At 41.9% G+C, this 12,323-nt stretch overlaps 1 protein-coding gene across 2 annotated transcripts in view; it reads right to left on the minus strand.

Annotated features, from left to right (window-relative positions):
* AMPD1 (adenosine monophosphate deaminase 1) overlaps positions 1-12,323 on the minus strand; it is a 139,820-nt gene that overhangs the window by 34,875 nt on the left and 92,622 nt on the right. The gene's annotated exons all lie outside the window — the stretch shown is intronic.

The raw sequence follows: 12,323 nt of genomic DNA on the forward strand, positions 1-12,323 counted from the left end.
TTGCACAGCGCAGGCGTGTACTATGGAGGACAGAGAATGAACTTCAATCCAATATTGCAGCCAGCATGCAGCCAGCGGGTAAGGAAAGGGTGAATCAAAAACCCAAAAACCCCGCCTCCATGGCTGAAGATTGTTCCCTCCAAATCCAGGCGACAGAGTCCCTTTAACAACGCAGCAAGTCATACTCAAAAAATCTCACTGCTTCATTCAACTCCATTTCTTTTTTCAAAGACTTATGTAAAGCGACTATTGAAGCTAGAAAATCCATGCAAAGTATCATGGAGAAACTTATCCAGGAGTATTTGTCACACTTATGCGTTTCAGATCACCAAACAAATTTAAATATTAGACACAAATAACACAAGTAAACAAAAATTCAGTTTTTAAATTAAGGTCTTTATTATTAAGGGGAAAAAAATCCAAACATACGGTGCCCTCTGTGAAAAAGTGATTGACCCTTAAACCTAGTAACTGGTTAAGCCACCCTTAGCAGCAACAACTACAATCAAGCATTTGCGATAACTGGCAATGAGTCTTTTACAACGCTCTGGAGGACTTTTTGGCCCACTCTTCCTTGCAGAATTGTTGTAATTCAGGCACATTGGAGAGTTTCCAAGCATGAACCGCCTTTTTAAGATCATGCCACAGCATCTCAATCAGATTAAGGTCAGGACTTTGACTAGGCCACTCCAAAGTCTTAATTTTGTTTTTCTTAAGCTATTCAGTTGTGGACTTGCTTGTGTGTTTTGGATCATTGTCCTGCTGCATAACCCAATTGCATATCAGCTTGAGGTAATGAACAAATGGCCGGACAATCTCCTTCAGGATTTTTTGGTAGACAGCAGAATACATGATTCCATTTACCACAGCAATTCTTCCAGGTCCTGAAGCAGCAAAACATCCCCAGACCATTATACTATCACCACCATATTGTACTCTTGGCACGCTGTTCCTTTTCTGAAATGTTGTGTTACTTCTACCTCAGATGTAATGGAACATACACTTTCCAAAAAAGTTCAACTTATGTCTTGTTAGTCCACAGAGTATTCTCTCAAAAGTCTTGGAGATCATCAGAATGTTTTCTGGCAAAAAAGAGATGAGCCTTTATGTTCTTATTGCTCAGCAGTGGTTTTGTCTAGGAATTCTGCCATGCAGATAATTTTTGCCTGGTCTCTTTCTTATGGTGGAGTCATGAACACTGAACTTAACTGAGACAAGTGATGCCTGCTGTTCTTCAGATGTTTCTGTGGGTTTTTTTGTCACCTCTTGGATGAGTCAGCGCTGCCCTTTTGGGGTAATTTTGGTCAGCCAGCCACTCCTGGGAAGGTTCACCACTGTTCTATGCATTTTCCATTTATGGATAATGGCTCTCACTGTGGTTCACTGGAGTCACAAAGCTTTAGAAATGGCTATATAGCCTTTTCGATACTGATAGATCTCAATTACTTTGTTTCAGAATTTCTTTGGATCATGGTATCATGTCAAGCTTTTAAGGATCTTTTGGTCTACTTCACTTTGTCAGGCTGGTCCTATTTAAGTGATTTCTTGATTGAGAACAGGTGTGGCAGTAATCAGTCCTTGGTATAGCTAGGGAATTTGAACTCAGCTTTCCAAAGATGTGATGAACCACAGTTAATGTTTGTTTTAATGAGAGGGGGAGGGGGGGCAATCACTTTTTCACACAGGGCCCTGTAGGTTTGGATTTCTTTTTCTTTTATTAGCAAAGAGCTTAATTTAAAAACTTCAATTTGTGCTTTCTAGTGTTACCTTTGTTTAATATTCAAATTTGTTTGGTGATCTGAAACATTTAAGTGTGACAAACATGCAGAATAATAGGAAATCAGGAAGGGTCAGTTTTTTGCACAGCTGTATCTATGATTCCCTATTTTTTCCTTCTTCCCTGATTATATACTTAAATTAATGTAATGGCGCTAATAACATTTTTTTACATTTAATATCATTTCAATCAAGAATTTGCACAGTTTGGCTTTCTGAAGCTGCTTTGTTTACCAGTGATACAGTCCATAGTATACCCTGAGTCCAAACTATTCCCGGGGTTAAAGTGGCCTAGGCCATTTTTTCCCCCTTAATATCAGCAGTGTTAAGTGACATACAGAAGAATTACTTAATTTTTCAATATCTGGCACTGGAGTCATCACTTATCTCGAATGCCATGAGCAGGGCCGGCGTCAGCACCCGGCGCACCCGGGCAAGTGCCGGGGCCATGGTGAGATGGGGGGCCCATTTACAGACACTGATGCTCCTGGGGGGCCCCGCAGCCAGACTACATCCCCTGTGTATTACACTACAACTCCCAGGACTTGGAGGCGGAGCACATCTTCAGCAGCAGACGGCACAGAGCTCTGGGAGTTTCACAGCTGCTGGAGACAGAGCCACATGACGCCATTGATTAGAATACTCACCATGGATACGAAGTGACACTTCCGGCGGTCTGTGTCGTCACTTCCGGGTGAGAGTGAGGATGAGCTCATCATCCTAAGAGCTCAGAGATCATCCAGCACCACGCGGGATCCGACTGTCCAGTGCCCGGAGAATGAGCCGCGTGACGCCAAGCAGAAAGACGAGCAGCCATGCACCCTGTGTCCACAACAGGGGCATGAGTGACGGTGAAATTGAAGCAGTCTTCCTTCCTGGAGCAAAGCATTGTGGGGGGATGCAGCCTGGGAGGACAAGGTACGGGCCACGGAGACAGGTGGCAGCGGGAGTGGAAGGCCTCTGTGCAAGACAGTACTGTCTGAGACTTGTAGACTAGTCCTTGTCCTACAATGATGTATCTTAGCGATACAGACCTACAGTATGGCATCTGAGTGATGCTGGGACTGTATATACTACATGGCTAATAATAATAATCTTTATTTTTATATAGCGCTAACATATTCCGCAGCGCTTTACAGTTTTGCACACATTATCATCGCTGTCCCTGTTGGGGCTCACAATCTAAATTTCCTATCAGTATGTCTTTGGAATGTGGGAGGAAACCGGAGTTCCCGAAGGAAACCCACGCAAACACAGAGAGAACATACAAACTCTTTGCAGATGTTGTCCTTTGTGGGGTTTGAACCCAGGACTCCAGCACTGCAAGGCTTCTGTGCTATCCACTGTGCCACCGTGCTGGCTGTGTTATATACTACATGGCTGTGTTATATACTACGTGGCTTTGTTATATACTACATTACTGTGTTATATACTATGTGGCTGTGCTATATGCTACGTGGGCTGTGTTATATGCTATGTGGCTGTGTTATATACTACGTGGCTGTGTTATATACTACGTGGCTGTGTTATATACTATGTGGCTGTGCTATATACTATGTGGGCTGTGTTATATACTACGTGGCTGTGCTATATACTAGTACGTGGGCTGTGTTATATACTAAGTGGCAGTGTTATATACTATGCGGCTGTGCTATATACTACGTGGTTGTGCTATATACTATGTGGTTGTGCTATATACTACGTGATTGTGCTATATACTACGTGGGCTGTGTTATATGCTATGTGGCTGTGCTATATACTAGTACATGGGCTGTGTTATATACTAAGTGGCTGTGCTATATACTACGTGGCTGAGATATACTACGTGGCTGTGCTATATACAACGTGGCTGTGTTATATACTATGTGGGCTGTGTTATATACTACATGGCTGTGTTATATACTACGTGGGCTGTGTTATATACTACGTGGCTGTGCTATATACTAGTACACGGCTGTGCTATATACTAAGTGGCTGTGCTATATACTGCATGGCTGTTATATACTACGTGGCTGTGCTATATACTATGTGGCTGTACTATATGCTACCTATTTTGCACTTTTACAAATGTTGTACGTTAATACTTTCTAATGTTTACTTTAAGGCCAGCCTCACACTCAGCGTATAAAAATACGGTCCGTAAATTATGGCCGTAATACGCAGAAAAGTCCCCAAAATAGTGGTCTGTATCTCCTCTGTAGGCAGGGTGTGTCAGCGTATTTTGCGCATGGCATCCTCCGTATGTAATCCGTATGGCATCCGTACTGCGAGATTTTCTCGCAGGCTTGCAAAACCGACATATGGACATACAATGGATCCATGTGCTCAAAAAATCGTTTCAACATATATACTGTCTATATATATATATATATATATATATATATATATATGTCAGTAGACACATATATGTATATATATTAATATTTCATCCAGCGCGAGATAGCTTTAAAGCCGGTAATTCAATTGCCGGCTTTTGCTATCTCCTTCCTAAACCCGACATGATATGAGACATGCTTTACATACAGTAAGCCATCTCATATCCCCAATTTTTTTTGCATATTCCACACTACTAATGTTGGTAGTGTGTATGTGCAAAATTTGGGCACTCTAGCTATTAAATTAAAGGGTTAAATGGCGGAAAAAATTGGTGTGGGCTCCCGCGCAATTTTCTCCGCCAGAGTAGTAAAGCCAGTGACTGAGGGCAGATATTAATAGCCTGGAGAGGGTCCATGGTTATTGCCCCCCCCCCCCTGACTAAAAACATCTGCCCCCAACCACCCCAGAAAAGGCACATCTGGAAGATGCGCCTATTCTGGCACTTGGCCACTCTCTTCCCATTCCCGTGTAGTGGTGGGATATGGGGTAATGAAGGGTTAATGTCACCTTGCTATTGTAAGGTGACATTAAACCAGATTAATAATGGAGAGGCGTCAATTATGACACCTATCCATTATTAATCCAATTGTATGAAATGGTTAAAAAAACACACACACATTATTACAAAGTCTTTTAATGAAATAAAAACACAGGTTGTTGGAATATTTTATTATCCTGGTAATCCACCTGAAGACCCTCGCTCTGTAACAAAGGAAAAATAAAAAAACAACAATATCTCATACCTTCCGATGATCTGTCACGTCCCACGATGTTAATCCATCTGAAGGGGTTAAATTATTTTACAGGCAGGAGCTCTGCTATAATGCAGCTATGCTCCTGCCTGTAAAACCCCAGCGAATGAATGGAATGTAGGTCAATGACCTGTAGTTACCTTCATTCGCGGTGATGCGCCCTCTGCTGGTTGTCCTCATATGAACTCAAGCGTGGGAACTTTTCAGAATATTTTCCCAGCCTCGAGGGAAATTGAACCCGCTATTGAACCCGTTTCACACCCCGGTGACGAGTATTTTTATTGGCACATTTTTCTGCTATGTTAAAGGGAACCTGTCACCAGAAATAACGCTGTTAACCTGCAGTTATATGGTTAATCTGCAGGTTAACAGCGTTATTCTTCTGCCCGGCGCCTGCACACAGCCGAATGCAGTGAGGAGAAAATGAACTTTTATTTTTCCCGTCTGCATTCAGCTTCAATCATGGGGTCGGGAGCGCCACAAGTTCAGGCATTGCTGTGAGAATACAGAACCACGGCTGTTATCGTGCCCCTGGCGCTGGCTGACTGCTGGCCTCAATGTAGAGTGAGTGTCAATTAATTTTCTCCCCTCTGCATTTGGCTACGGGAAGGCACCGGGCTGCATAATAACGCTGTTAACCTGTAGATTAACCCCATATCTGCAGGTTGACAGCATTATTTCTGGTGACAGCTTCCCTTTAATTTTATAGTTCAATACTTCAATAAAATGGCATCGGAGTCAGCGCTATCCGGACCCATTTTTTTTAACACACTGTGTGTCTGCGAATTCGCATATACCATGCCTTCAATAAAATGGCACCGAAGATCGCGGTAGGTGCACACTCTGACTCTGGCATCATTTTATTGAAGTACTGTACTACAACGTCAACAGAGCAGTGTGCACATATCACCCATCACCATTATCCCTATGGACAGCACATGCTTACTGCTATGTTGACGTTTTAGTATATTACTTCAATAAAATGGCACCAGAGACAGCATGCGCATACCGCGATCTCCGGCGGCGCTATTTTATTGAAGACACTGTGTCTGCGAATTCGCAGAGACAGTGTCTTAAAAAAATGATTCCAGAAATTTACCAATAAAAATGCTTGCCACCTAGGCATAGAGCGGAATTCAATAACTAATATATATACAGTATATATATATATATACATATATATCTATAATATAACGCTGGGAGCGTCACTCTGTCCGAAGCCTTAATAGACTGCGCATGCGCGACGCTCCCAGCGTTACATTATAGATGCCGCCGAGAGCAGGGGTCGGGAGTGCGGGGAGATGCCGCCGAGAGCAGGGGGTCGGGAGTACGCGGAGATGCCGCCGAGAGCAGGCGGTCTGGAGCACGGGGGCGCCGTATGTGCGCCCGGCACAGAAAGTTTTTACTTACGCCAGTTCCGGCGCCATTGTCTTTCTCCTCCTGGTGCCGGAATCGGCGCCTGCGCAGTACGCGCTTTCCGGCGCCATTTTATTGAAGACACACTGCAGTGTCTTCAATAAAATGGCGCCGGAAAGCGCATACTGCGCAGGCGCCAATTCCGGCACCAGGAGAAGCAAGACAATGGCGCTGGAACTGGCGTAAGTAACACATTGCTGTGCCATGAGGCTGTGGCACCTCATGCCACAGCCATTTGTTACTTACGGCATTTTCGCCGCCATTCTCTTTCTCCTCCGGGTGCCGGAATCGGCGCCTGCGCAGTAAGCGCTTTCCGGCGCCATTTTATTGAAGACACAGTGCAGTGTCTTCAATAAAATGGCGCCGGAAAGCGCTTACTGCGCAGGCGCCGATTCCGGCACCAGGAGGAGAAAGAGAATGGCGGCGCAACAGATTCAGGTAGCGTCTTCACCTGATCCCGCCGTCATTTCTTACTTTTAGGCCCCCTGACTCCGGGCAATGAATGGCCCCCTCTTCTCCCGCAATCTCCCGCAATCGGCGCATGCGCAGTTCGCGCTTTTCGCCGCCATTTTGTGGTACACCTCAGTGTGTCTTCAAGACAATGGCGGCGGCAAGTGCAGACTGCGCAGGCGCCGATTCCTGAAGCACCAGTCTGCTACATTTTCTTTAATGCTGCAGTCTATCTTCAAGAAAATGTCTCCCTGACAGTGTCTTCTGCCATCACTCATTTAGTGAGCATTGTTCCATTATTTGCTTCACTACTGCTGTGCCTCTTCAAAAAAGTTGTCCCCTTGAAAGTGTTCTGCCATCGGTTATTTACTGAACATATTTACATTATTTACTTCAATTCTGCAGTGTGTCTTCAACAAAATTTCCCCCTGACAGTATCTTCTGCCATCGCTTATTTAGTGACTTTGTATTGACTATATTTCATCACATTATTTTTACAAAAGTTTTGCAAGTTATTCTCCTCATATTTTCATAATAATGCCCCCCAAACGCAAACAAGTTCTTTCTCATGAGGAAACTCAGGTCAAAAAAAAAAAAAGGGCAGATGCTCAAAAGGTTCGTAGAAGTAGAGTTAAAAAACAGCACCTTACGTTGCAGCGTGAAAAAAACAGTGTTAGAAAAAAGGCTGCCCGTCATAATCTCACCAAAATACAACAACAACAAATCCGCAAAGCTGACGCTGAAAGGCATAAGTCTGCTCAACACTGCATGACAGAACATGATCTTCACCAGCATCGCAAAACCAATGCTCACACAAAAAGAGTAGCCCGTGCTAAACAACCTGCCCGCTGGGGTAAGAATGTCAGATTTCGCAACACTGCTTTGCTTGATCAAAACTTCAATGAAAATGACATTGAACCATGCTATCTTGGCCCAATGAACAACATATGCTCATTTTGTTATGCCAAACATTTCCAGAATGAAATTACAACTAACTGTTGTCATAATGGAACTATCATACTGGAAGAAGTACGAATGCATTCATATATTACTAATTGCATGATGAGACTGGAACCAAACTCCAAGAATTTTATGGAAAACATAAGATCATACAATAGTGCTAACGCTTTTGCATCAATGGGCGCACAAATTGACCAATCAATTCACAAGCGATCAGGTCCTTTCTGTTACAGAATCCATGGGCAAATTTACCATGCAACATCTGCGTTGCACCCTAACCAAGGTGATTCACCAACATACGCCCAGTTATATATTCTAGATTCAGCTCAAGCCTTGAATGAAAGAATGAAAAATCCAAACAACAGTGGATGCATTCATAATGTTATGGAAAAGCTACAAACAATTCTCGAAGATATCAATCCTTTCTCCAGACAATACAAAAATATGTTGCTTTTTGAACAAGAAGAAATACTAAAAGCAAATCTGGAAAACAGAATGCCTATTGAATATAGCATGACTTTCATTAGAAACAAAGTAAATACTATGCACCCCGGCAGAATCAATGCTCCAACTGCCAGTGGGGAAATTGCTGCCATTTTCCACAGCGCAGATGGTGCACCCCCAGAAAACCGTGACATTACCATTCATCCAAAAAGTGGCATTTTGCAAAATATGCCTATTCTAAGTAGGCTCTGTGACCCAATGTGCTATCCTTTGCTTTTCCCTTATGGGGACTCTGGGTGGACTACAGAACTAAAAAAAAAAGATGGTCGAGGAAATGTGACTCAACTTCAATGGTATGCATACCACTTTGCCATTCGTGATGGTACTTTTAACCAGTTCCTTAATGCTGGAAAGCTGACACACCAATTTATGGTTGATGCCTATTGCAAAACTGAAGCTAACCGTTTGAATTGGGTGCGCAAAAATCAAAATACGATAAGAGCTGAAGAATATGATGTCCTTCAACAATTCATTACCAACCGCAATTTCATGGACATAGATATTCTGCCTGGAAAAAAAATCATATTGCCATCAACTTTCCAAGGAAGTCCCAGGAATATGGCACAAAACTACCAAGATGCCATGGCAATGGTCAGGAAATATGGCAAACCAGACCTATTTGTAACTGTAACGTGCAATCCAAAATGGAAGGAAATTAAAGATAATTTGCTGCCCAATCAGCGACCATGCGAAAGGCCGGATTTAGTAGCACGAGTCTTTAACATGAAGCTAAAATTGCTACTTGGAGACTTAACCACATACCACAGATTTGGACGTGTTAATGGTATGGTGTATGTAATCGAGTTCCAAAAAAGAGGTCTCCCTCATGGACACATATTGGTATTTATGGCCCCGGAATACAAAGCATGGGATAAAGAAAGAATTGACAAAATTGTTTGTGCAGAGCTCCCACACAAAGACACTCATCCAAAGCTTTATGAATCTGTAACATCTTGCATGATACACGGTCCATGTGGTCCACTTAATCCTAATGCACCATGCATGGACAATGGAAACTGTACTAAAGGCTTTCCCAAAGATTTCTGTTCTGAAACTAATAGCAATGTAAATGGATACCCTAAATACCAACGTCGGGATGATAACAACTTTGTTACACTTGGTGGAAACAAGACTGATAATAGATGGGTTGTGCCTTACAATCCTTATCTTTCCTTAAAATACAATGCCCACATAAACGTTGAGATTTGCAGTTCTATACAAAGTGTTAAATATTTGTTCAAATACGTTTACAAAGGGAATGATTGTGCAAATATCCAGTTTGTTACTTCAGGCACAGAACAAGAAGCTACGATTGAATGGGATGAAGTAAAAAATTACTTAGAAACTCGATATGTAAGTGCGCCTGAAGCATGCTGGAGACTCAGGGAATATAAAATGCACCATCAAACTGATCATGTGGAAAGATTAAATGTCCACCTTGAACACAAGCAGACAATATGCTTCACACCAGGTAAAGAAGCTGAAGCTGTGCAGCAGAAAAACAACAAGTCTAAACTTCTTGCTTGGTTTAAACTGAATCGAGAAGATCCTAATGCCCAACAATATTTATACATTGAAATCCCTGAACATTACACATGGGATGATAAAAATTGTATATGGAAACCACGTAGCAAAGGTCATAAAACCACAATTGGCAGAATGTTTAACGTTAGCCCATTAGAGAGAGAAAAATACTTTCTCCGAATTCTCCTTCTCAATGTTAAAGGCGCTACATCTTTTGAGGATCTCAGAACAACTGACGGCATCTGTTTTCCTATGTTCCAAGAAGCATGTATTGCAAGAGGATTAACTGACGATGACTCTGAATGGGATACTTGCCTAACAGAAGCTGCCACTTATCAAATGCCAATACAACTTAGACAATTGTTTGCATTTATTTGCATCATGTGTGAGCCATCTAATGCCGCAGCATTGTTTGAAAGGCACAAGAAAAATCTCATGGAAGACTATACCACATGTTTCCCTCATGTAGAAAAGGCCCTCTATATGACATTACATGAAATAGAGTCTGTGTTACGGACACATGGAAAGTCATTACAAGATTTTGGCCTACAACTTCCTGTTGGCAAGTACGATGATCCAATCAATTCTGGCAAATATTACGACCCTGTTGCGAAAAAGGATTTGTTTCAGAAGAAATTCCACATGTTAAATCCAGGACAACTAAAGGCTTTCGAAAAAATCAAAGAAGCTTATCATAATCCCAATTTAGAAAAACGCCTATTTTTTATTGATGGACCGGGTGGAAGTGGTAAAACATTCCTATATAATACAATCATGCATTACGTTCGAAGCAAAAATGAATTAGTCTTGCCATGTACATTTACAGGCATTGCTGCCACTTTGCTGGAGGGAGGCAGAACTTCACATAATCTTTTCAAACTGCCTATACCAATTAATGAAACGTCCATGTGCAATATTCGTCATGGCAGCAATACTGCTAAGGAGTTGAAAAGTGCCACACTCATTATCTGGGACGAAGCTTCTATGGCCCCAGCTCATGCTGTAAATGCAGTTGACACATTCTACAAAGAACTTATGGCTGAAGATCCAAAAGTTCCATCCAAAAAACCCTTCGGAGGTGCAGTGTTTCTTTTTGGTGGAGATTTTCGACAAATTCTTCCTGTTGTACCACATGGCAGCAGAACTGAAATAATTTCAGCATGCATAAAAAACAGCTATTGTTGGAGGAATATTGAAGTCCTTAAATTGGAACAAAACATGCGTGCCAATGAAAACAATGTACCCGAAGAACATCAAGGCTTTTCACAATGGCTTTTAAACCTTGGAGATGGAAAACTTCAAGAACCAGGACTAGAGGAAGGTATTTTTGAAATTCCTTCTGTCTGCATAGAAAATGGATGTATTGTTGATGCTGTCTTTCCTCAAGTCATACAAGCAGAAGATGAAAGCATTACAAACCGTGCAATCCTCACTCCAAAAAACGAACATTCACATGAACTGAATGAAAGTGTTCTTAGAATAATTCAGTCTGAATTGAAATGCTACACCAGTATTGATTCCATTCAGCAAGATACTGCAAATGCGGAGGAGGCAGCTAACTATCCAATGGAGTTCTTAAACAGCTTAATGCCTGGTGGTATGCCTCCTCATAGATTACATCTGAAAGTTGGAGCAGTAGTCATACTTTTAAGAAACCTTAACTCAATAAAAGGTCTTTGCAATGGCACCAGAATGGTTGTAAAACAAATGATGTCAAAAGTCATTGACTGTGAAATTCTCACTGGATCATTTAAAGGTACAAGGGTATTCATTCCCAGAGTTATTCTGGCACCAAGCGATCCTGATCTTCCTTTTACATTAAAACGAAAACAGTTTCCCTTAAGACTTGGTTATGCTATGACCATCAACAAAAGTCAAGGGCAAACACTCGATTCTGTTGGCATATATTTGCCAGCTCCAGCCTTCAGCCATGGCCAACTTTATGTTGCCTTTTCAAGAACAAAATCCTTCCAGCAAGTCAAAGTCAAAGTTTTCGCTACTGATGAACAAGGCAACTTAAAGAAAGACCACAGAGTTTACACCAAAAATGTTGTTTATAAAGAAGTTTTTGCACAATAATTTTTTTTTTATCTAATACTTTAATAAAAATTTAAATGTTATATATAATAGTTAATATGTGTCTTTCTGTTCTATGTCTAAATGGGTGACACCTGTGCAGTGTGGTGCCTGTGTAAAAAACGCGTGCATACTGCACTATGATGACATTTTGTGTGTGAACATTACACAGTGTCTTAAAAAAAATGGCACCACATATTGTGAGATATGCACATGTTTACTCAGGTTCTATTTTATATGAGCACCACATCACAACATGGCAGCAGCACATACCAGGATGGGGACGTAGGATGACAGCACCACATCACAAAACGAGGGAGCAGGATGGGAGCAGCACATGACAGGATGCAGGCACAGGATAGAAGCAGCACATGACATAATGTGAGCATCACATAACAGAATGACAACATGCAGACGCACTAAACAGGATAAGATCACAGTATAGGGGCTGTACATGACAGAAAATGAACGCAGGATAAGAGCAGCATA

Source organism: Ranitomeya imitator, chromosome 3 (assembly GCF_032444005.1).
Source record: "Ranitomeya imitator isolate aRanImi1 chromosome 3, aRanImi1.pri, whole genome shotgun sequence".
Taxonomy (NCBI): domain Eukaryota; kingdom Metazoa; phylum Chordata; class Amphibia; order Anura; family Dendrobatidae; genus Ranitomeya; species Ranitomeya imitator.